Source organism: Mauremys mutica, chromosome 8 (assembly GCF_020497125.1).
Source record: "Mauremys mutica isolate MM-2020 ecotype Southern chromosome 8, ASM2049712v1, whole genome shotgun sequence".
Classification (NCBI taxonomy): Eukaryota; Metazoa; Chordata; order Testudines; family Geoemydidae; genus Mauremys; species Mauremys mutica.
In genome coordinates, this window is record NC_059079.1 from 14111264 (window position 1) to 14136156 (window position 24893).

Genomic DNA, 24893 nt, shown 5'->3' on the forward strand with positions numbered 1-24893 from the left:
AAACATATTGCCACACTAAAACCTCAAAAGAGAGTCCCTGGATTATTATAGGGGAGAAATGTTAAAACAGCAAGACAGTTCAGCAAGCTGATAGACCTGGCCTGGTTGATAGTGTCACCGAAACACACTTACCTTCTAAACATTTAAAAATCATCCATATAGTCTGTAGTGAGGAGCCTTTGGTTGGGAACAGTGAACCGCAGCCACTGGCAGCTGCGGGCGGCCATGCCTGCAGACAGTCAATGTAAACACTGTCTTGCAGCCTGCCAGTGGATTACCCAGACGGACCACAGGTTGCCCACCACTGGTCCAGCAGGTCCTTTCTGGCCCTTGCTCTCTGGGGAGCCTTGTCCCAGCAGCAGCACTAGACGCACACAATCCTTGTGTTGTGATTGTGCCCAACCCCTGTGCGGGTGCAATGGGAGGAGGAGAGAGGGGAGCTCCTCTTGCACCCTCAACACAATCAAGGCCACAGTAAATAGGCTTTTTGTCAATATACAGAAGTGTTCTAGAGAATTTACTATAGAAGAAAAAATAGGATGCTACAGAAATTGCTTTAAAACATATAGAATTTAATAAGGAATAGAATTATTTCTATATTTTTAACAATCCTATGGAATTTTTAAACAGGGATATAATTCCGCATTAAATACTATGAGAAAAGGGGTATCAGTTTCTAATAAGAATTATAGGAAATTAACATAAGGATGTCTTCTCTTCCCAAACATCTTTGCTGAGGCTATGGCAAGACAACTCTCCCAAAGCCCATGTATTACACTATGTTGTTCTAGAAAACAGTCTAGAAAAGAAAATTCAAAGGCCCATTTTTTAAATATTTTTTAAGTACAACAAAGGCATCCCTGAAGTCCAATAGGGGGTTATATATTTTGGATTTTCTTTTAGAGGAGTACAGTGAGGCTAACACAGACATGATTAAGAGGAATAAACAGGATACATATGTCTGGGTCAGAAAAAAAGGCCAGATAGAGCTCTGTCATCAGAAAAATGTAACTAAATCCAAGCAGACACAGCACTGAGACTTAGTTAACATGAACCAATGAATACATTCCATTTTTATGCAGAGTAAAACATTTTAGATTAACAGGCCAGTGATGCTCATGTGTTCTAGTTTTAGCTATCATTAGGGCTAGGTGAACCATTAAGTGAGCTAATCTAAATTACACATCCACATGAAAGAGTTTGTATTTTCCAGAAATTATCTTCTCTGTATGAACTAGGGTCAGATTCACACAGGGCTCTAAGCTCTCGCCACCATTTAAACCTTTTGGATATCTCAATTCATGGATTAAAAGCTCTGCAGTACTACACTGTGTATGGGGGGGGGGGGGGGGAAGGTTCATGTTATAAATCCAAAAACAAATAAAACAAACAGCTGGATACATTATGAAGATCTTTATAAACAAATGCCCTGAATTGAATTTATGGGCACACTGGCAGCCAGCATTCATTTGGAGGTGTAATAGATTTCCTTGCTCCTTAAAGGCTTGATCCGGAAACGTGTTCAGCATTCTGGCCCTAATTTAGCAGAGCATTAAGCACTTGCTTAACTTTAAGCTCATGAGTAGCCTACCTGATTCCAATGGGATAATTACTCACTTGCTTAAAGTTATGTGGTTGAGTGCTTTGCTGGATCAGACCCAGAGTGCTCAGCACCTTGCAGGATCAAGCCCTTGAGGAGCAAGTAACTGGTCGCATTCTGAAACTGAGCAGACTAGATCAAACTGAAAGGCAATCTGACTCAGATCGCACTACCACAGCCTAGCTTGGACGTAAGAAAGATGTGTATGACTATAGGGAGGTCAACACCCAGACCGAACTGGGAGGATTTGCTGGATCTGGCAAAGATAACAGCGGCTCTTGCTGACACTTTCAACACAGGCTTTCAAGCAGAGAGAGCGGCCAAAGGTAACCCCAAACTCAGTCTGACATAAACAATCAATTACAAATGAGTAAATAAACTACCTTGTATTTATGTACCATGAAGGATCTCCCACAGCATCTGGCAAGCTTAGACTGGTGCAGACTACATATAGGAATCACATCACTCACTCTGAAATGGAGACATCCGTTGGGTGAAAAACCGTAATTGTTTAACAACAGAGTTTCCAGTCTGAAGGTGAAAAGTACCTAATCCAGTTAAGGCCAGAGGGAATTTGGCAATGCAGAATTTAATTACCACATTTGGAATTTAGACAGGACAACTGGGTTAAACACCCCTACTCTTTTGCCATGGGAACGCTAATGACTACTCGTGGTCAAGACCTCGATTTTATTTCTCATTTGCAATACAGCACCTTGGCAGCAGAGTGCCCTCTAGCTAACTCATAATGAAGAATGCCAACTCCTGAGTTACCAACACATTTCCTACGCACCAAGGTGTTCCTTGGAAGCTACCTAGCCATGTACAGTATTAATCAGGCCTGACCTTCCTTAGCTCCTGAAATCTGACAGGACCGCAGCACAGTATGGCAAGGCTGCATTCGTTTTCCAATTAAACCATGTCAGATATGGAAGCACGCAATAAAATTGTCTCCTATGACTGACTGATTTTAATCCCATAAAATTAACAGCAGGTAGTATTAATATTGGCTATGGAAGATATGCAATGTTTATGTTACCCACTTAAGTTAATTAGGAAAAATACTGACAGAATTATAGAAATCAGAGATGAGAAAGACCTTGAAGACCATCTTAACTCATGTTCCTACCAATGCAGTTGTTCTTGACATATTCTTCATCCAGTGCACTTTTAGGTGATTCAAGAAATAGGACTTCCATCTCTTCCTTCTGGGGACTATTACATATTCAAATAGACATCACTGGTAGGACTTTTCCCCCCTTAATACAGCATGAATCACCCTTCCTCAAATTTCAGCTAGGGAACATCTCGAACAAATCGTCTCTCTCTTTACTGCTCACACCCTTCAAATACTTGTCTCGTTCACAAAAGGTATGTCTACACTGCAAAAAGAGGTGTTCCTACCTTTGGTTAGCTAACCCACATTTGCTAACTCAGGTTAAAATAGCAGTGAAGAGAACTCAGCTTTTAACTCAGGTTAGCAGCTCAAATTAAAGCCTATAGGTAGGTCTCTACCAAATTCATGGCTGTGAAAAACATGTCAAGGACCACGAAATCTGGTCTTGTGTGCTTTTACCCTATACTATACAGATTTCACGGGGGGAAACCAGCGTGTCTCAAATTGGGGGTCCTGACCCAAAAGGGAGTTACAGGGGGTCGCAAGGTTATTTTAGGAGGGCCAGAGTATTGCCACCCTTATTTCTGCGCTGCCTGCAGAGCTGGGCGGCCAGAGAGCAGCCACTGTTGGCCAGGCACCCACCTTTAAAGGCAGAGCCCCGCCAGTAGCAGCATAGAAGTACAGGTGGCAACACCATACCATGCTACCCTTACTTCTGCGCTGCTGCTGTTGCCAGGGGCTCTGCCTTCAGAACTGGGCTTCCTGCCAGCAGCCACCGCTCTCCAGCTCTGAAGGCAGAACCTCTGCCAGCAACAGCGCAGAAGTACGGGTAGCAGTACCGCAATCCGCCCACAACTCCTTTTCAGATCAGGACCCCTACAATTACGACACCATGACATTTCAGGTTTAAATAGCTGAAATGATCAAATGTACAATTTTTTAAATCCTATGACCATGAAATTGACCACAATGGACCCTGAATTTGGTAGGGCCCTACCTATAGGGGAGCCTGGGGGGTGAACTTGAGCTGAGTTAAAAGCCACGTTGCTGTGTCTTCACTGCTATTTTAATCTGAGTTAATTAATATGGGTTAGTTAACCCAAGTTCTGAACACAACTTTTATTAGCAATGTAGACAAACCCTTAGTCAAACGACTGCTATAAGCATTTAGTCACTCTGCATTCTCAAATCACTTCAATTCTTATTTTAACTCCCCAATTTGAGGACAGCTTTCTGATACTGAGATACTCAGAACTGCTTGGTATTCTAGGTGCCATATCACCTGTATCAAGCAGGGACAATATCCCCAACGCCTGTGATAAGATGTCTGCATACACAACCCAAAATTTAATTAGATTTTATTGCTGCCATGTTATACCTAATTTGCTGTCCTGCACACATATTTAACAAAAACTAAACTGTAAAAAAGATTATATCACTTAGGGCTGATCAAAATTTTTCCATCAAAATATTTTGACAGAAAACTGGATTGTCAAGTAAATGAAAATTTTCATGTTAAGTGTCTGTAGTTTTTGGCTGAAAATGTTTTGGTTCTCAATATAAAGTTGAAATTTTTTATGGAAAAATACTCAATTTTCCAACTATGTCTATATAAACTGTTTATTCCTCATAAAATGCTAACAGCTTATGCTGATCTTTGTCATATTTGTTAAAGAAATTGCTAGGAAGTCCAGATTGGAGAGCTTTGAATAAGAACCAAAGCCAACATTTTCAAACACGACTACCCAAAATTAGGTATCTAGATCCATATTTCTTTATTTGTTTTGATTTATACAGTCGTACCATTAAAAGGGTGCCTCTGGCTTCTTCTAGGCAATTTCTGGGTGGATTTTCAAAATGTCTCAATGACTCAGATGCTTTTGAATGAACTATGTCTCTTAAATACACAATTTATTAAATATGCAAGGCACATAAGAACATAAGAACATAAGAAAGGCCGTACCGGGTCAGACCAAAGGTCCATCTAGCCCAGTATCTGTCTACCGACAGTGGCCAATGCCAGGTGCCCCTGAGGGAGTGAACCTAACAGGCAATGATCAAGTGATCTCTCTCCTGCCATCCATCTCCATCCTCTGACGAACAGAGGCTAGGGACACCATTCTTACCCATCCTGGCTAATAGCCATTTATGGACTTAGCCACCATGAATTTATCCAGTCCCCTTTTAAACATTGTTATAGTCCTAGCCTTCACAACCTCCTCAGGTAAGGAGTTCCACAAGTTGACTGTGCGCTGCGTGAAGAAGAACTTCCTTTTATTTGTTTTAAACCTGCTGCCTATTAATTTCATTTGGTGGCCCCTAGTTCTTGTATTATGGGAATAAGTAAATAACTTTTCCTTATCCACTTTCTCAACATCACTCATGGTTTTATATACCTCTATCATGTCCCCCCTTAGTCTTCTCTTTTCCAAACTGAAGAGTCCTAGCCTCTTTAATCTTTCCTCATATGGGACCCTCTCTAAACCCCTAATCATTTTAGTTGCTCTTTTCTGAACCTTTTCTAGTGCTAGAATATCTTTTTTGAGGTGAGGAGACCACATCTGTACACAGTATTCGAGATGTGGGCGTACCATGGATTTATATAAGGGCAACAATATATTCTCAGTCTTATTCTCTATCCCCTTTTTAATGATTCCTAACATCCTGTTTGCTTTTTTGACCGCCTCTGCACACTGCATGGACATCTTCAGAGAACTATCCACGATAACTCCAAGATCTTTTTCCTGACTCGTTGTAGCTAAATTAACCCCCATCATGTTGTATGTATAGTTGGGGTTATTTTTTCCAATGTGCATTAGTTTACATTTATCCACATTAAATTTCATTTGCCATTTTGTTGCCCAATCACTTAGTTTTGTGAGATCTTTTTGAAGTTCTTCACAATCTGCTTTGGTCTTAACTATCTTGAGTAGTTTAGTATCATCTGCAAACTTTGCCACCTCACTGTTTACCCCTTTCTCCAGATCATTTATGAATAAATTGAATAGGATTGGCACCTGAATAAACTGTCTGGTTTTCATTTTAAGCTGCAGGTGCTTAGTTTTTCTGAAAAAATGCAGGCCATGTAGTTAGGTGTCTACATTTAGGAACTCAAGTTTAAATACTTTGGCCCATACGTTCAGCCAGCCACTTTGTTGTGCACCCAGTTTGGTGGACACACAATCACAAACTTGTTTTTGAACTCCCAATAAGCTAGAGGCACAATTAAGATCACTTGGATGTCAAAACGGATGACTATTGGAAGCATGTTCAGCTGACACTGTGTGCGTCCACAAATTACAGATGTAGAGTCCAATTTTAAAAACCATGATACACCGAAACAGTAATCATACTCACATAAACAGTTAGGTTTGTTACAAAAAAACTCACTATAAGCTACACATTCTGCTGCACCAAAACTTCCAATTTCAAACTTTGGAGCAAAGGGTTCAGTATTTGAATCTGGATCCTAACTTCATGGCTGATCTTGCCCAACTATGAGCGGAACTGAAGCCCCAAATTTAATATCCTCAAACTTTGGGGCAGACTGAAACCCTGATCCAAATTTTGCTGCACAGCTCTGTACTAAAAGCACTACGGTTGGTTTGTAACATGGCTTACTTAGGGTTTGAATCTCCATGATTCCATACTGCTTATTATTTTACATTTATAAAGTCAAGGAGATATGATTTTATTGCTTATCATTCATTTTTACCTTAGTCTTCTGCCACTATAACTTCATTCTGCCTTTTCAGATATGCCTTTTGCATATTTAAATAGCAAGTCTAATTATCCCAGACTTGATTATCCTCCTCTTTTAAAACCTTTCCAGTGTCATCAACAGTTCAGTTCTTCATTATGTTTAGATTTAAGAAAGCTAATATGCATCACATTCATTAATTCTAGGATGATCTCCAATATTTCTTTTTTAAAACACATCTGTATGAGATTTCATCTCCAGAGCACTATTGCTGAAATGCTGAGAGCATGGCAGGTTGCTCATCACTAAATCTTCTGGATAGAGGAAAATCTAATAATATAACAGGATGTATAGCACTGTATTCAATAACAAATCCTAAATAATTGATGGCATTTCATTAGGTTAAAATAGAAAAGATTATGTTCATCAATCCATGCAGAAATATTGTTTCTTTTAAATTCTCTAAAGCAAGTGCCCATTTCTGCCTTTATTTCCAAATTCATTAATAGTAAGCTGGGAAGTGTTCATTTTATACTTCCAACTCAACAGTATTTACAGACAGGTTAGTAGGCCATATAAGTAATAAGCACCAGACTTAGTAATTCAAGCAATTGACAGCAAGTATTGTACACTAGTGGCCCCACAAACCCGGCAGTATTATTGGCCAAAACTGCTGTATTTTACAAGAGTTTTATTGCGGCGTTTTTAATCGTTACCACTGAGGAATTTTTATTATTATTATACATGAGGCTGGTAGCATCACTTATTAAGGTTGAAGGACACTACTCATTATAAGACTATTTTAAGTGGCTTATACCTTTGCCAAATTTTAACCATTTGGGATGAAATTTTCCATGCTGGTTGTCTGCCTCAGGATGAATTTTACTGGAAAGTTGCAGCCAAAACAGTTTAGTTGTTTCTGAGGATGACGCTAGGGAAAAATACATTGTTTTGTGATGTTAAAAGAACTATGGCAACTTTTGTTTTGGAAAGCTCGAGCATTCCCGTTTTGTAGCAGGGACCTGAAATTTGGCATGGTGGTGGCCTTTGCGTCAGGGACATGGCTTTTGCCATCCCCATATGTGGCCAAGTTCTAAGTCTTTGAAAAAAATCTCAATTTGCACATACGCAGTGAGACTACTTCCAGTTTAGTAGCTAACGTCTCCAAAGAATCCATCCCCTCACAGCTTCTACTTTTTCTAGGGGAAGGAAAGTAGACTGGGACACGAAGCGTAGTGATGCTGGGACTGAAGTGTGTGTGTGGAGGTGTCAAGGATTGGGTGCCATGGGATGAATAGGGAGAAACTGGCACTGACTGGGCAAGAAGACTGAGACTGGGGTGTGAGGAACCAGGATTGGGATTTGGGTGGGTGGGAGAAAGAGAGCTGGGAGCCATGGAAGGCTAGGCTGTGACTGGCTGGTCAAGGAGTGTGGGACAGGGACACACGGAGGCACGAAGGGAGGCTGTGGATGACTATGTAAGGAGACACAGTCTGGGAGCAAGTGTGAGAAATGGAAGTAAGAGAGGGGAAGTAAGCAAGGAGAGGGAGCAAGTTTGCAGCAAGTTTGAGATTGCATGAGGAGCTAGGGCAGGGGATGGCAAACTACGACTCGCGGGCCGGATCTGGCCCATCAGGACTTTCAATCCCAGCCCACGCTCCCTGCCTACTCTGGCCCCGCGCCATTCCCAGAAGCGGCCAGCACCTGGGGGAGGGGCAGAGGGCTCCATGCGCTGCCTTCACCTGCAGGCACCACCCCTCGCAGCTCCCACTGGCCAGAAACGGGGAACCATGGCCAATGGGAGCTTTGGGGGTGGTACCCACACACGAGAGCAGTGCACGGCAGAGCCACCTGTCCCACACCACCCCACCCCCAGGAGCCACTGCCAGACATGCCAGCCACTTCCGGGAGTGGACCGGGGCCAGGGCAGGCAGGGAGCCTGCCTTAGCACCGCTGCACGCTGCTGCCACCCCGGAGCTGCTTGAGGTAAGCACTGCCTGGCCAGAGCCTGCACCCGGAACCCCTCCTGCACTCCACACCCCAACTCCCTGCCCTGAGCCCCCTAACCCCCTGCCCTGAGCCTCCTGCTACACCCCAACCCTCTACCCTGAGCCCCCTCCCGCACTTCGCACCCTCTCCTGCACCCCGCACCCCTTGTCCCATGCCCCTTCCTGCACAGTGCACCCACACACACACCCTGCACTCCCTCCTGCACCCCAACCCCCTGCCCCAGCCCTACATTCATGGACCTGCATGCAATTTGCCCACCCAGATGTGGCCCTCAGGCCAAAACGCTTTCCCACCCCTGAGCTAAGGGGAACAAAGACCAGTGGGGGAGAGATGGGACTAGCTGGTCAAACAGCCTGGTCAAAGAGCTGCAAAACAGGAGACTAGGACAAAGATCCAGGGAGGGGAAGGAAAGGCAGGGGGAGACTGGACTGGGAGCCAGTGGGAGGGGGGATCAAGGGTGGGCAGGGATGACTGGAGGCCAGAGGGGAGGGTAAGAGAGAAACAGATCAGATGAGGAGCCAGGTGTCAGGAACAGGGAACGGCTGGGCAAGCAGATTGGGACTGAGATGGAGAGACAGCCTGGAAGGGGGGGGGGGTCAGGGATTCAGATGGGGAGTCCTGAGGACAAGACTAGCACTGTCTGGATAAGGAGACCGGGATCAGGCGCACGAAGAGTAGAGACGGGACTGTGTAGGCAAGGGGAATGCAAACAGGACAAGGAGCCAGAGGTGGGAAGAGACAGGGTCAGATTGGAGGGAACAAGGCAGAAGGGGTCAAACTTGGAGGGAAATCGGCAAAAGAGCCATATCCACTAGAGCAGAGGTTCTCAAACTGGGGGTTGGGACCCTTTGGGGGGTCACAAGGTTATTACATGGGGGGTCGCGAGCTGTCAGCTTCCACCCCAAACCCCACTTTGCCTCCAGCATTTATAATGGTGTTAAAAAGTGTTTTTAATTTATAGGGGGGGGGTTGCACTCAGAGGCTTGCTGGGTGAAAGGGTCACCAGTAAAAAGTTTGAGAGCCACAGACCTAGAGCACTCTCCCCCGCAGAGCTTGGCTGGAACTCAAGATTCTTAAGACTCACTATCCCTCTGCTATCGAAATCCACTAGGGCTGTTCCGCAACGAGGATGAGAATTATTGCTGGTAGTTACTCCACTAGTTCAAGTAGCAGAGGTCTTTGTGCTGGATCTAATGGTCCACCCCCCTGGTGAATCATGTTCCAGTCAATACGGTGTCGTATGATGGAGTGTTTTTGCAGTTTGCTTTTTTTAATAATTACAAACCAAAATTGTATTACGAGACCTTTAAGGTTGCAAAGTTAAGCACGTCAGATTGCCTTTGCAACTTAATTTAGCTTCCCTTTTTGAATGCATTACGATATAGTCTTTAATAACGTGATCACATACTATGTTTTCCATAGGACTCCTGCCTCATTAAGTGCACAGGATGGACGGGCTCAGTTAATGACACTATTCAACATAATAAGAGGGGGTCTACTTAAATCGCAGAGAAATCAAAATTTTCCACAGGTTGGTCATGGCATAATTTCTCCGCAGCATTTCTCAAACTCGGGATACCAAGCTAAAAGGGGGTCACAAGCCTATTGGGTGGCCAGAGAGCAGCGGCTGCTGGCCAGGTACCAACTCTGAAGGCAGTGCCAGCACCAGCAGCAGCGCAGAAGTAAGAGTGGCATGGTATGGAAAGCATCAGCAGCTGTTGGCTGGCCACCCAAATCTGAAGGCAGAGCAGAAGTAAGGGTGGCAATACTGTGACCCTCTTACAATAGGCTTGTGACCCTTTTTGACTCCTTTGCGACCCCCCGTTTGAGAAACACTGTGTACTTTTGTATACGTTTACCCTATAGTATAGAGTAAAAGTACATAAAAGACCAGATTTCATGGGGGAGACTAGATTTCACGGACCGTGACACGTTTTTTATGGCCACAAATTTGGTAGATCCCTAATAATAACGGCTCTGCAATGTGGGTGCATCTTATATATATCATAGTGGGTTTGGGAGTTAGGCCTGTGAACTGTGCCACTCATTCAATGCCACGTACTGAAGAATTCACTGATCGGCATTACTAAGAGTCCTGGGCAGGAATGTGCCATCAGAATGACACATTATGTCAACAGCATACGCTTTGGAGGAACAAAGCCAAAATTAGAGAAAGAGAAAACGCAAGGCCCAACATGCTCTAACCTTGGGGTCAGTTTGAGTCAAGGCAATTGGGGAAAATGTTGCTTGCATTGAGGCCTTGGATATCAAATTGGCGTCTGTATTATCACAAACATTAAGGGGGGAAAACACTCTTGCCGTTTCTGAAAACTCTTTCCCCGGGAAAGGTAATATTCAGTGGTGGAGGAAGTGCCTCTCACAGTGAGCTGTTCAGTGGTAATGCCTTCTAGAGTTGCTTTTGTATTTTGGTCCTGGACCACTCTCTGCTGTACACACCACAAAAGACACTAAACCCTGTATCACATGGTGCTTTGCTAGTGCTACAACCAGCTCCAGGAGAACAGGTTCTGGTCCTCACTCTGAGGGGGCAGATGTGTAATAGGGTGCACTGGCCCTTTGGGCTTCTACAGGGGAATCCATTTGGGCCAAAGTGCCCTAAACTGGTCACTGGAAATCTCACTTCCCCCCGTCTCTACCACAGGGATGTATCCAGGACCAGCTGGGGCTAAAAAGCTGGGCTTTCTTCTGAGCCCTATTATCCCAGCAGGAGGCATATAATCCTGTCACCTTGCCAGGCAAGCTGATGGAGGGGTGTGAAGGGATCTGCTCCCCACAGGCACCACCTAGTGATCAGGTGGGCATGGCAGGAGCACTTCCGTCTTGGTCCCTGGTGATAGCTGCTCCAGCCCAGCATCAATCTGCCCCCTTCTGTGACTCAGCCTCTGGCTAGGCCACAAATTGTGTCCATCCCTCCTGGGGTACACAAAGAGTCCAACAAAGGCTAATTCTGCTGCCCAGCCCGGGGCTTCAGTGGGCCTGCAATAAGGACTCTGGCCTGATTAGCTGGGAAAGGCTCTGGACTGTTTTGTTTTCCATTCTATTTTCTGCAGACTGAAGAATTTGAAAGAAACACATGGCTCAGGACCTAAGGCAGACACATCCTTATTCCGATTTGTGTTTTAATCTGTGTGATAAATGAAGTTTTAGTCTGTTCTCCCCAAACTGGGTGCAATGCTCCTTCCTCGGGATCTATACTGTTGTTAGTTATATGCCCTACCCCTGTATTTTAACCCTAATCCCTCCAACAAGCTGGATTTAATTTTGCGAGTCTATTTCTAGTAAGAAATCCATTAAGTCCCACAGGGAAGCATGTCAGAGGCTTCAGCTGTTCTTAGCGCTTCTCTCCTTCTAACTTGCAGAGCCCTGATCCCAGTTTGAACCTGCAGGTGAGTTACCGCAGGCTCTTGTGAGAACAGCAGAGTTGCAAATATGACTCCGCCTCCACGTGGGTGCAAGTGGGTTTGGCTCCTTTACTCCCATGTAAGGTAGGGGAGAGGAGAAACAAGACCACAGTGACTTAAACAACTGTAAAAATACACTTTTTGCAAAAATGCTCATCATAGAATATAAGGTGGTGAAAAATCAGAGGAGAGGCAAGGAGAAGGAAAGATGGGAGGACATAACATGACATTACATTACAAGCAAAGCAATTCCCTTGTGTGTATCATTGATGTAGCAAATGTGGACGAAAGCAAAAACTGAAAACGGGGGAAACTGATAGTGTGTTACGGTGCAATAAAAGCTGTGTGTTGATTGCATAACTAGAAGGGGCTGATAGCACTATGCAAATGATTAAAGCATCACAGCCTGTCAGAAAGATCTAATTATTTATTATATTTCTTCTATCTTAAAAGGATTCTGATACTAACTGGAACATTTTCTGTAATATTTTGTGCCTTCAAAACCACATATAATAAAACATGATTGTAGTGAACATATAAGAATACACCTAGTCCTGATTTTAATTCAGCACAGAAGTTTCTCCCAATCAGCTTGTCATCCAGATTTTATTAGTATGACAGGCTACAGAACTTCTGTTTTATAGGACCAGCATGCATTTTTCTAACCCAGTCTTTAGAACAGCCTCAACATGTGAAGCCAACCCATTCTTCAAAAGGCCATTGATGGCCACACATTAATCACGTATAACTAAATGGATGTAGGAGAATATCTCCTCTGAGCATCTCATCATGTTTTTGATCAGCCAGACTGTCCCATATGGGAAAGTAGTTTCCCCATGGAATTATGATAAAATCTTGTAGTCTCACACTGAAGCAAATAGCTGCAGCTCTCATCTCTTTAACTATAATACACGTGTTTCCTCTAAAGCCCTATAGAAAAGCAATGTACTTGACTCTCCCTATGCTCCAATGAATACAGGCAGTACATGGGCACAGCATGGGAAACAGCAACTGAAATAAAAATCAAACTCAAAACCTGTTAATTTTCATTGTGTTGTATTCTCACTTTGCCTCTCTGATCTATAGTTACTTCCACAGCGAAAACAATTTTCATCTTATACTGGCCACACCCCTGTGGAACGCCTGAGCTCTGCAGGACTCACCTGCAACCTCTCTATACCTCTGGCACTTTTAAGCTCTGCAAGCTTCCTCACCCTAGCAGCTCTCTGCTACTGACTGGAGAAACACAGAAACACAGCAACTGTGTGGCATGTGAGGTTCATTGTGGTGGGAAAGTGGGAGGAATGGTCTGTTGCAAAAGGGTGACTCCAAACAAAACAGATTTGGAATCACTTCTGTATGTAGTAATTTTCTTTTGGAAAATATTATAAACTCCTTATTGACTTCTATGCTAAGAGCCACTGTCATTTATGATGGAAGACAAAAAGCAAACAGTGAATAGTCCTTTTTTCCTGACTTTTCAGTTTTTTCCACTCCTATGATTTGCAGGTATTGCTAACATATGATTGATAGGAAAATATTAACAAAATGCCCATCTACACAAGGCCATTAATTTTACCGTCGGGATAATTATTCTGCAATCTCAATCTGTACAATTCTGAACATATATTAGTTTTATGGAAAAACAATAAAAAGTAATAGCCCAATTTTCAGGGGTTCTGTGCACAGCAACTCCCACTGAAGTTAGTGGGATTGCTCAGATTTTCTGAAAATCAGCTCCTTCATTTTCAAAGGTGCTGAGCATCGGCAGCCCCCATTTGCTTCAACGGGCATTGGGGGCACATGGGGCCAAATGTTCAAAGGTTTTCATTATAGCTCTGCACATAAAGATGCAGCTAGGAGCCTAAAGAGGTTTGTAAAAGCACCTAAAGCACTCTAGGTGCTTAAATCTCATTAACTTCAATTGATTTGAATGGAAATTAAACACCTAGGCAGCTTCAGAACTTTGAAAAATCCCACTAGGTGCCTATCTGCATCTTTAGGTGCTCGAATTCTTTTGAAAATCTGGCTCTTGCCACTTCTCAGAACATGCTCAGCACCTTACTGCACCACAGCTATACATGGCAGCTGCCTTTCTTTGAGAGCCATGAAAGTCACCAGCTTCACAGGACATAACTGATCATCTAAATCAAGGGTGGGGAACCTACGCCCCGCAGACCGGATCCGGCACCTTGCTTAATTCCATCCGGCCCACGGCAAGTATTTCTAAAAATATAGACCTAAGACAGTAGTCTATGGGGGGCAGAGACAGGGGTGGGGACGAGGAGGGAGGTGAGCTGCATGCAAAGGCTGTAACAGAAATTCTGAGGCAAGGCAGAGCCGCCAGCCACTCTAGTGCGTTATGACCTCACAACGGCCGGTGTTGGAGGCCAGCCACGCATGCCTCATCGTCGTCCACACGTGCTTCCGGTGCTCTAGTGTAGAACAGCCATTAGCGTCCCTGAGCCCCGGGTGCCTACGGTGGTGTTCAGGCTGCAAGGGATGTAACGTGAAAAACTGCCATCGGACTTAATTTACAACCTCGGCCGTCACACTAAAAAAAGTGGGTGAGTTGAACTTTTATATTTATCCCTCTTTAAAACAAAACTAAATTAAATTGTTTTTTACTTGTGGGTGGCCCGTGACTGATTTTTAATGTGGGTCAATGGCCCGTGATAGAAAAAAAAGGTTCCCCATTCCTGATCTAAACCATCATCATATTTCAGAGTAATTACCTGATTTGTCTCTAAAAACACAGTAACAGCAATTGTTTCTCCATCTATTTCGCTTTCCTCTCCACAAACGCATAATTCAGCCCCCTTCATGTCTCTGCTTTCTATAGGCCTTGCTGCCATCTATAGTGCGCTCTCTTTCTCTGTTGTGCACTAATTCAGTTTTATACAGGGTAGGTTTTTAGTAGCAATTTTGTACCCTTAAACTCTCTCTTGTAACCTTTGTGTTCGTTTGTCAGAGCAATCATTAAGCTTTGGCACTTTAAGGCTGATGGGTCTATCCAAGCCAGCACTCCTTGAGCTAATTGTGTACAATTGAACATTCTCCAAGCACTGACAGTCCTCATTCAAGCCAAGTGTGAAAGTTTTTAAATTAGCTTTCACAGTTTGATTCACAGACAGTAAATGTAAAATGGCACAGGATTAATTTTTCCAACCACACAGTGCTACAAAATAGCCCAAAGGCTATTTTAGTTCATTTGCTTTAACTGTTAGGGAAGATTCGCAATACGTGGAATGCTCCACAGAGGCAGAAGCTCTAAAGGAGATTCAAAGCCTAATATTACCCCCATTAATTAAACCACTGTATGTTTGTACAACAGCCTTTGTACTTTGTCACTAGCTGTTAGAGTGGAAGTCACATCTAGGCCACTTCAGACAAGTCATCTAGTTTAGCATTTATGCTTCTTAGAATGTAATTATATTAATAAAGTATCTCACAGCATTATAATTAGAGGCTTGTGGGCATTTTTATTACAAACCACATTTTTAGGGGGTTATAAAATCTGTTAGCACTGGCTTTGAGCTGTAAAATTCTCCACATGCTGTGAGCCCAGTAAGGATTTTTATGTTTTTCCTAAATAACATATAGATCTTGTTTTAATTGCAACATATAATCTGATAGGCCCTGGGTCTGTCTGTGTGTCTACCTATCTTAGGGGTAGGCCACCCAGGCGATCGTCCAGGGCACCGGCGGTCAAGTGGGCGCCACGCAGCAGTGCACAGGTGTACACTGCTAGTGTGGTGTCAGAAACTGCTCCTGGCTGGCAGGGGAGCACTGTGCGGGGGAATGGGACATCTAGATTTCTCCCTGCTTCCTCCTGGCAGAGGAACATGGGGGAGACCCCGAGCAGTGATGCACAAATACTGCTCGCCCACCCCCAAAGTTCCAGCGGGATGTGGGGGAGCAAAGAGCCAAGTGCTCCCTGCATCCAGGTCACTTTCCCCAGCTGTGCTGTGCGGCGAGGCGAGCATCAGGAGCGGCTGCTCTCCTGCCCTCTCCTTAACACAGCCCAGGTGGGGAAAGTGCCCTGATGTCCCTCCTCACTCCCCCTGCTCACAGCTTCCTAGGGGTGCACAAAGGAGCAGCATTGGAAGAGGGCAATGAGCAGCAATGCCACCTGCCCCATGCATCCAGATCAGTTTCCCCATGTGGGCGCAGGAGGGGGTACAGGGGTTATGGACAAAGGGGGCACATTGCAGGGGCTAGGGTGCAGGAGGGGACAGTAGGGGTTAGGGGCAAAACGGGGAGGGGGGGTGTCTGGGAAGCCCATGAGTGCCAGGGGCAGTGGGGGGCACCCACTGGGGCCAGAGGCACCAAAACACAAGTTCACCCAGGGCATTAGTTTTCCCTAAGGCCAGCCCTGGACAGACCAATATAAGATATTTGACAAGATATAAATTAAAAAGACGCTCATACACTGTATTAACTGTATATATATTTTCCCCTTAGGGAGTAGTGAGAAAGCACTGAAATTTAGAGCTATATGGTTGAATGACCTTTTCCAAAAGTTGCCTCTAAATACATGGCCAAACTTCTAGGTATGCAAAATTTCACAAGAGAATTCCAACACACAAACTGCCATTTTTACACATTCAAATAGGATACTTAAGAGCCTGCCAGACCTGATTTGCACACACAAATCAGTTTGTAAACAATCAAAAACATTGTTGTGAAAAAGGCAGTATGTGCCAAACTTTGGGTGCATAAAATTACGTTTGCAATTTCAGAGGCTAAATAAAAGCTCCATTGGGAATTTGACTGAGTGCCAAATGAACCTTAAGCCCTGATCCCAAAACATGGTCCACGTGGAGCAGATTTCACAATCGCCGTTTTATGTACCATGTATGCTGTAATAAGTAGGGCCCACAGGCTGGATCAAGTTCGGCGTTTCCAGCCTCCACTCTGCTTTTGTGGTCTAATATCAGAATTCCATTACAGCTCTGGTTCTCTGTCACTGAGATCAATGGAATTGTTGACATCTACTTCAAAAGGAGAAAGATAATGCCCCTGTTTGAGCACAGCTTTGTGTGCTTCATATTTAAAAAAAAAAATCACTGAGGGCCCAATCGAACGCCAAATGACTTCAGCCGGAGCCTTTCGAAGGACTTCAGTGGGCTTTGAATCTGGGCCCACAAGCAAAATTTAATCAGAATTATTTTTCAATAGTGACAACACACATCACAGATGGGAATAAACTTCTGTTGATGTGTAAATAGTATTTATAGTAAAGTCTTCAATGTGAATTTATAAAGTTGTTAATTTTTTCACATGTACAGATGGACTAAAGCAGCAAAATTCAGATTCAGATTTCACACACCTTGGGCTGGGAGGTGTCAGAACTAGCACATTATAAAAAGAAAAATCTGAATTTTGCATATGGACCTATGTTCAGAGCTCGGGACATTACTATCTAGGTTTATCACCCAGGCACTTTTCTAATATAGACAGTTCTGATTAGAGTCAAGTGTTACCTTAGGTTCACAAAGATCTTCTGCCTTGTGCTGAAAATTACATTTGCTTTATGTAGATCATAAATCACTCAGAACTGATTTTTCAAAATAACCCCTTTTAGGTTTGTTTAGGAACCCTGCTCATTAGGAAACTGCATTTATGTACTCACTATTTACATTTGTTTATATATTAGAAAATAAATATCCACATGCAATATTCAGTGCAATATACTGATATAATGAATTAAACTTTATCACGTTTTCCTAAAGTGAGCTCAATCTTGCAACTGCCTTTGTCCAGGCAGACCCTTACATTGTGAAAAGCTACAGTGTACTCAACGGCAGCATAGGCATGCCAATGAAGAGACGAATTGCAGGATCAGAGCCTTAGTGTATATTATAGCTATAATACCGTACAAAAGCTATGCTAACTAGACCATAATAGTTTTATTAAAGTATTTAAGGGAGGTCACGTGGTTTTTTTCTCAAAAAGTTTTAAAGCGTCGTTTCTGATAGAGAAAATGTTCTTAAATTCTATTAAAACAATTTATTCTCTGATCCCTTGATGACTTTACATAGATATTTTCAGTAAGATTAAACTAACAATGACACTGATCCTGCAACCTGCTTCAAATGGGCAAACCTGTGTAACCAAATAAAGCCTCATTGACTTAGATGAGCTGGAACAGGGAACCAGTCACTCAGAGTTCATGGCGTGTTTGGAACCTACCTATTACATAGGAATAGGGCTTAAATTCTCAGAGAATATTTCCCGGAGCCCCACATCCCACACCCCGCATTTGGGGCTCCAGGCTTCGGCTATGGGGCGGCGGGTCTCAGGGCTTAAGCCCCATGGGAAGAAGCACCAGGACTTGGAGCTTTAGTCCCGTGGGGGAGGCGTGGGCTGCTCCACTCCGGTGGACTCCAGCTCAATTTAAGTCTTGCATGGGAACAGTGAAACTGACTATACACCAAGTGCTGTTAAATGCAGAACTGAGAAAATAGTGGTTTGTTGTTGTTTTGCTTAATGTTTTTTAGTTATTGTAGGTTTAACTCCTAACTACAAGAGGTATACAAATTTCAGGCAAATGGGATTTTTGCAGCCATGTGCCTTTATATACATATGTTTCAGCCCACCTATTTTTTGCCTTGTCACTTTAGTGATATATTTATTTCAAAATGCAGATTCCTCTCAAAATTATCTTGCAAAACTGGAAAGAATTGATCAGTTTAGATGTTAGGATACAGACAGAATACTTGACAGTTAAGCTTGGAAATATTACTGCAAAACATGTATAATTTACATAAATATTCAAAGAAAAAGGTCATATCTTTTTGGTCACTGTACAGTCACTGTTGCTAACAGACCTTAGAATCACCAAACAACTCTTAAATTCACATGAGATGTGTCATATGTGCATGAATATTTATATGTGCTCAGCTGTTAGGAAACTTTGAATTCCATCCCACTGTTTGTCAATACTGTAATGTAACTCATCTGTCTGTACAATGAAAGTGTATGTATGTCCTTTTTTTTTTAAATCAACCTAGAAATCGCATACTAAAAGATATTAACATTTTAAAAACTGCAGATTTCAACGGGACTGAATGGCCAGTGGATAGGTAATGGGATACCGACCCTTTCATCTATAGCTCAAAAGTTTCATTCCCCCAAGTTCAGCAGCGACTGGAAGTTGTTACCCCCAAGCACTGCTTAATGCCTGAAATGAGTTTGTGGTCTAACTCCCATTCCTAATGAATTAGTGTCCACATCAGAAAATTAACTGGCAATTTTAGAAGAGAGGACAATGTATTAAATGGGCATGGAAAGAAGTTACTCACCTTGCACAGTAATGATAGTGCTTTGAGATGTGTGTCCCTATGGGTGCTCCACTGTAGTGTCCCTATGGGTGCTCCACTGTAGGAGACTCCCAAGCAGTGGGCTGTTGCTTTGGAGTCAAATCAGTTACAAATGACAATACTATGGAGCCAAAGATGGCATCAGAGGTGGAATCCCCAGTGATAGCATAATGTTCTGCGAAGGTATGGACTGACGCCTAGGTTGCCATTCTACAGATTTCTGAGATAAGGACATTCTTGAGGAAGGCAACAGAAGAGGAGACCACCTTCTTGCAGTGAGTGCAACTACCAGCTGGAGGTGTCATGTTGTAAATCTGATAACATTGTTTAATACAGTTCGAGACCCATTTGGAGAGAGTCTCTGGGCTGATATTGCCGAGCCCCTGGATCTCTCCACAATAGAAAGGAAAAGCTTAGATGTTTTCCTAAAAGCCTTCATCCTATCCAGGTAAAAGTCCAGGGCTCTCTTAACGTCCAGTGTGTTAAGTACAGTCTCCCTGTTATCACGGTGAGGCTTGGGGTAAAAGGTCAGGAGGTAAATCAGTTGTTTTATATGAAAAGGAGAGATCACCTTGGGGATGAACTTCAGGGGTGGTCTGAGTGTGACCCTGTCCCGAAAGAATATGGTATGGAGAGGATGTGCCATCAGTAGGGCTATTTCCCCTATTTTCCTCAGCCCGTTTACACATAGGTGTCACTGATCCTGGAGTTTGCCATATAGCCTTGGCTGGGTCCAGAAGGGCCTCACTGATAGGCAGGACTATTCTGGAGCACGAGGAAGAGTGTAGGATTTTGGGTAGATTGCGATGAGTATCTGCGGTGTGTTTGCTACCCTTTTTGCTAAGTCCTGGAAGAGCCAGAAATCATTGGCTAAGGATGGTGGTGGGGGCATCACTGCCTTGTCTGGAGAGGAGGAAGATATGTTAGTTCTCAGTGCAACTTCTTCCTCTACTCTGTTCCTCCATGATTTCCTCTTGAGTTTCAGAGGTTCTGGATGCCATGGCAGAGGGAGAACATCTCAGGCTCACGATGAGTCAGGCTGGAAGCCTGACAAGTGTAGGTTCAATATGCCACCCAGAGATCCCAACAGAGCCAATGGGATGGTGGATAGAGCTTGATGGTGGTGCCCATGGCTGGCCATAGCATTGTGGTAGCAGAGCAAGTTGAGGATATGTCTGAGGAGCCCGTTGATAACGGGCAACATAGGGCGCATGGGAGGAGTGGTAAGAGATGACCTCCTCTCACTCACTGAGTCACCACTAGAAAGTGGAGATGCATGGCAGGGTACTGAAGAAGTTTCCCATGTTTGGAGAAGACGTGGTACCAAAGGGGAGACTCTTGTATATCAGATACTCTGAGTTCTCTCAAGTACCGGAACTTCTGTGGTGTCGACCAACCCCGTGCCACTGGCAATATGAAGGGAGATGGGGATTTCACCTGCACCCAATGCTCCGGTGCTGGATGGGTCACAGTTGACGGTGCCTAAGGTACAACGTGTACCAGCAGCATCTTCTTAACACTGTGCTCCCTGCTCCTGTCTTTGCTCACCGATACTATTGGCTCGGTGCCTGTGTTCATCAGGTCTTTAGGTGCATCAATGGTACCTGCTGCTCCAGACCCTCATAAGCTATGGTACTGTGCTTGGACTGTCTCGCTATCAATGGTATGGATGATACCAAGTCGGCCGGTGATCTTTTACAGCTAGCTCAGAGCTAACTCTGGGGACTCTCAGCTCAGTTTTCAGATGTCTTACAAGAAGGGCCAGCAGCTTATTTCTTCGAACCATAGTCCCTGGATGTTGACAGCTGTGGTGAAGATTTGGGCTTCCTGGGTGAGTCTTGGTACGGATCCAGGGAAAGCTGAAGGGCTGCCTCCATCAGGATGCCTCAATTTCCTGTCCTTTTCGAGACCCGGGTTTATGTTGCTGACAGAGACCACACTTCTGCAGAATATGGCCTCCCTCGAGGCAGTGAATGCAGTGGGAGTGTTTATCTGCCACCGGGATGGACTCCTTACCAGAGAGGCACTTCTTGATGCTCAGTGAGCCAGGCATACTGCACTGTGGAAAGGGGTCCCCGACAAAAGGGGGGGAAAACTTTTTTGTTTTTTGAAGAGAAAATAAGGAAAAAACTACAACTCAGTCTGAAGGGGCTCACTAGCTACTAAAAATGCTAAAAAATAGAGAAAAACTAACGATCGCAAATGGACTGCTAATGGCTCCATCTCTAGCCAGGGGCAGTTTAGAAGGCACTGGGGAGGGTTAGTCTGTGCATGCTGGTTAGCCTCATGGTGGGGTACGAGAGCAGACAGCATGTGTGTGGGCCAAATGGACACTGCTACCAAAGTTCTCCAATCAGCAGCGCAAGCGCACCTACAGTGAAGCATCCATAGGGCCACTACTCGAAGAAGAACTGACCCATCCACTTACCTAGACAGACAGGTTCCTGCAAGTCATCATATAAGCACGAGGTTCTGAATTTCAATATGCAGTACTGGATGTATTTTAAATGTGTGCTATACCTATACTCCTAAAAGACACCCATTTATTCAGTAGCATACAGTACATACTCTTCAACATATACTTATTTAGGTACTGTGTTTGAGACTTTCAAAGTAGTATAGAGGAGTTAGTTACACATCTTCCATTAAAATTCACTGGTAGAATATGGAGGGCTAAATCGCTTGCACTGCTTTAAAAATTGGGATTTTGATACAATACATATGGCATGGGATTTTCCAACATGATTACATAATCTGCTGTACAACATGCTTTAGTGCTGTATTCTTAAATGATCATGTAAATTTTGAGGTAATAATTAATTCTGATCTCTGCTATACATTTAAATTATCCATGTATTGATAAAAGGGTGTTTCAATATAATGAAAGACTTCTCTTAAAAGTGTTCACTGTGTCCTTGAAGAAATACATACTCTAAACAAGCACCCCACATGGGTATCACGCTCTCTCATTAGGGATAACACCCACAGCTGCAAATATGTGCAATGAATTCATGCACTTTTTTAAAATGTGTAGATATTACATTAGTTGGAAGAAGGCCCTTAGGGCTCCGAAATGTGGAAAGTAATTTATTTATCTTTAATTCACCCAATCTAAAACATTCCCAAAACTAAATAATTACATTTCAATATGATGATTAAAATAGCTTTTTTTACTCTAAGGGCTTGTCTTCACGACCAGGACAAGTTGACCTAAGTTACGCTACTCCAGCTATGTGAATAACGTAGCTGTAGTCGACGAAGGTCAGGTCGACTTAACACCATGTCTTCACTGCACTGCTTCGATAGGAGATGCTCTACGGTCAATTTACCTTACTCTTCTCAGGGAGATGGAATACCCGAGTTGACCAGAGAGTGCTCTGCTGTCAATTTAGTGGGTCTAGGAAGACCTGCTAAATCGACACCTGCTGCATCAATTGCAGCAGCATAGATCTCCCCAGTAGTGAAGACAAGCCCTCAGTTTATCTAGGGAAGTTATCATCAATGTGTGTGTTTCCTGACAGTGCACCTAAAGTGTATGCTTTAACATTTCTCTCTCAAATGAAATGTGTGTGTTGCCTTTCTCGTGTTATTATGAAGACCAACATTTACTTGCAATAGCACCAACTATGGATAGCATTATCTGAAGAATAACCAAAGGTGTGTTGAAACTCCAGAGCCTCAATAACTTATCTTCAATCACATTACTGGAAAAATGAGCCTGCGAAATTATTCTAATTTATATGATATTGCTCTACTTTGCAAATGTGACATGCATCTTCAATCCTTATCTAAGATTCTCTGACTAGTAATGTAACTTCTCAGATTAGCCACTGAAACTGTATAGTATCAGCACAACATGGATTATTCATTGGGGAATGCTATTCACAGCGAATAAGATAGTCGGTGCTATTGGAGGTAAAGAAAGGACCAAATGACCTATTTTGCATTTGAAAGCCAGTACAAGGCAGATAAGAAGGAACAAGCATTTATATACTGTGCATAGCCATAAATATTGTACAAAACCATATAAACTATATTTGTTTTATGTAGTCTCATAATTTCCATGTTCTCCTCATCTGTTTGTTGAATCCAATTATTGTCTCATCTTAGACTGTAGGGTCTTTGGGGCAGGGACCATCTCTTTGCAATGTATTTGTACAGATTCAACCAAGAAAGGGGCCCTGATCCATGACTGAAGTCCACATGCACTACCAGATACAAATAATGACGGATTATTGTTAATAGTCAGACATATCCTCACACCCACAATTAGATCCATCAAAGAGGATCTTCAGCAAAGATATGGGAAGCTCACTAATAAGCTCACTGCCTGAAGAGGAGGAGAGTGGTCAGAGAAGCCTGCAATTCCTACTTAATCAAGTGCAACTCAAAGAGCCCTTTTATGCCAACTGGAAAAGGGGTTGGATCTTTAGCTAGAGTACATAAACTGGCAAAGCTCCATTGACTTCAGTGGAGCTATGGTGATTTACACCAGCTGAAGATCTGTCCCATGGTGTACAATTCCTTCATTCACTCTGTTAAATCATGTTTGTCAGCAATTACATAGCTCCAACGTGTGCATAAAGCTATTCTGCACTTTTTGATTACCAGGACATCCACGCCAACACAGTGAAATAGAAATATATGAAGCAAGTAATTCAACTGTTAAAAAAAAGTTATGCATTTGATGTGTATGCTTGATCTCTGGCTAAATAAAAATAGTAGCAAGTCATGCTTCTACCAAAACACCATCTAAAGTTCTGGTATTTGAATAAAATAGCTGCTGTTCTACAAATTTCATCCTAGGCAATATTTCCTTCTCAGTTTTATACTGGAACAATATAATTCAAAATACAACTCAACATGTTAAGCAGTAAAGATAGAAGAATATGTTGAGCTTCAGAAAAGTTTATTTTTCTTTCCCTGAAATACAGCACTACTTCTGTGTGTACACTAGCCACAGAACTGGTTTATTTCAGTGCTCTGTAAAAATTACCAGTCTTGGGAGAAAAATCTTCAACTCTGCTTTGTGTTCCTCCACAGTGTCAGTGAGAGCATCAACACTTCTGAGGTAATCCATAAAAAGCAGCAGTGCAAATCCTGCAAACTCCTACTAGATGTTCTACTTGCTGGTTTGTTATTACCAGTTGCAGCAACACCTTTTTATGAATATCAATTTACTCACTGCACAGAGTTTAGAAAGCACAATGTAAAAGCAAAGGCAGCCTTAACATTATCTTCTATGCCAAGAAACTGCCTCCTTTCTCTCTAATACATTTTTCTTATTGTGGTTCATCTTAAAAATGAATCATCATAAATTTAAAAATATGTTCCTGCAAATCTCTGGTCGACTCTGTAGTGAGAATTCATTTATTATGAGACCACATGATGCAGAGCTCTGCCTTTTATCTGAACATGACATATTTTCACTTTGTTTTGATTCTACATTTGAAAACTGGTCCCATCAATTCTTCACCAGACCCAAAACTTTACTGATTTGTTCACTGAAACATTAAATGCCAACTAGAAGCCATGCCGACAAATAAAATCATTTACCAGTTTAATGTCTGGGGTTTCTCATCTAAGAAAAGAGAAGTACAGTTTTAGGAGTGATGAGAATCCACATCTGAGATCAAAATCAATCAGCTTTAATCCTTTTGATCCTTAGCTCAAGCTGAAAGTCAAAAGACTTCCTACACTGGTTAATTTTTAGATGCAA

The 24893-nt window shown here is 43.0% G+C and overlaps 1 protein-coding gene across 1 annotated transcript in view; it reads right to left on the reverse strand.

Annotated features, from left to right (window-relative positions):
- The window catches only part of DAB1 (DAB adaptor protein 1), a 418072-nt gene that overhangs the window by 191051 nt on the left and 202128 nt on the right, over nucleotides 1-24893 (reverse strand). The gene's annotated exons all lie outside the window — the stretch shown is intronic.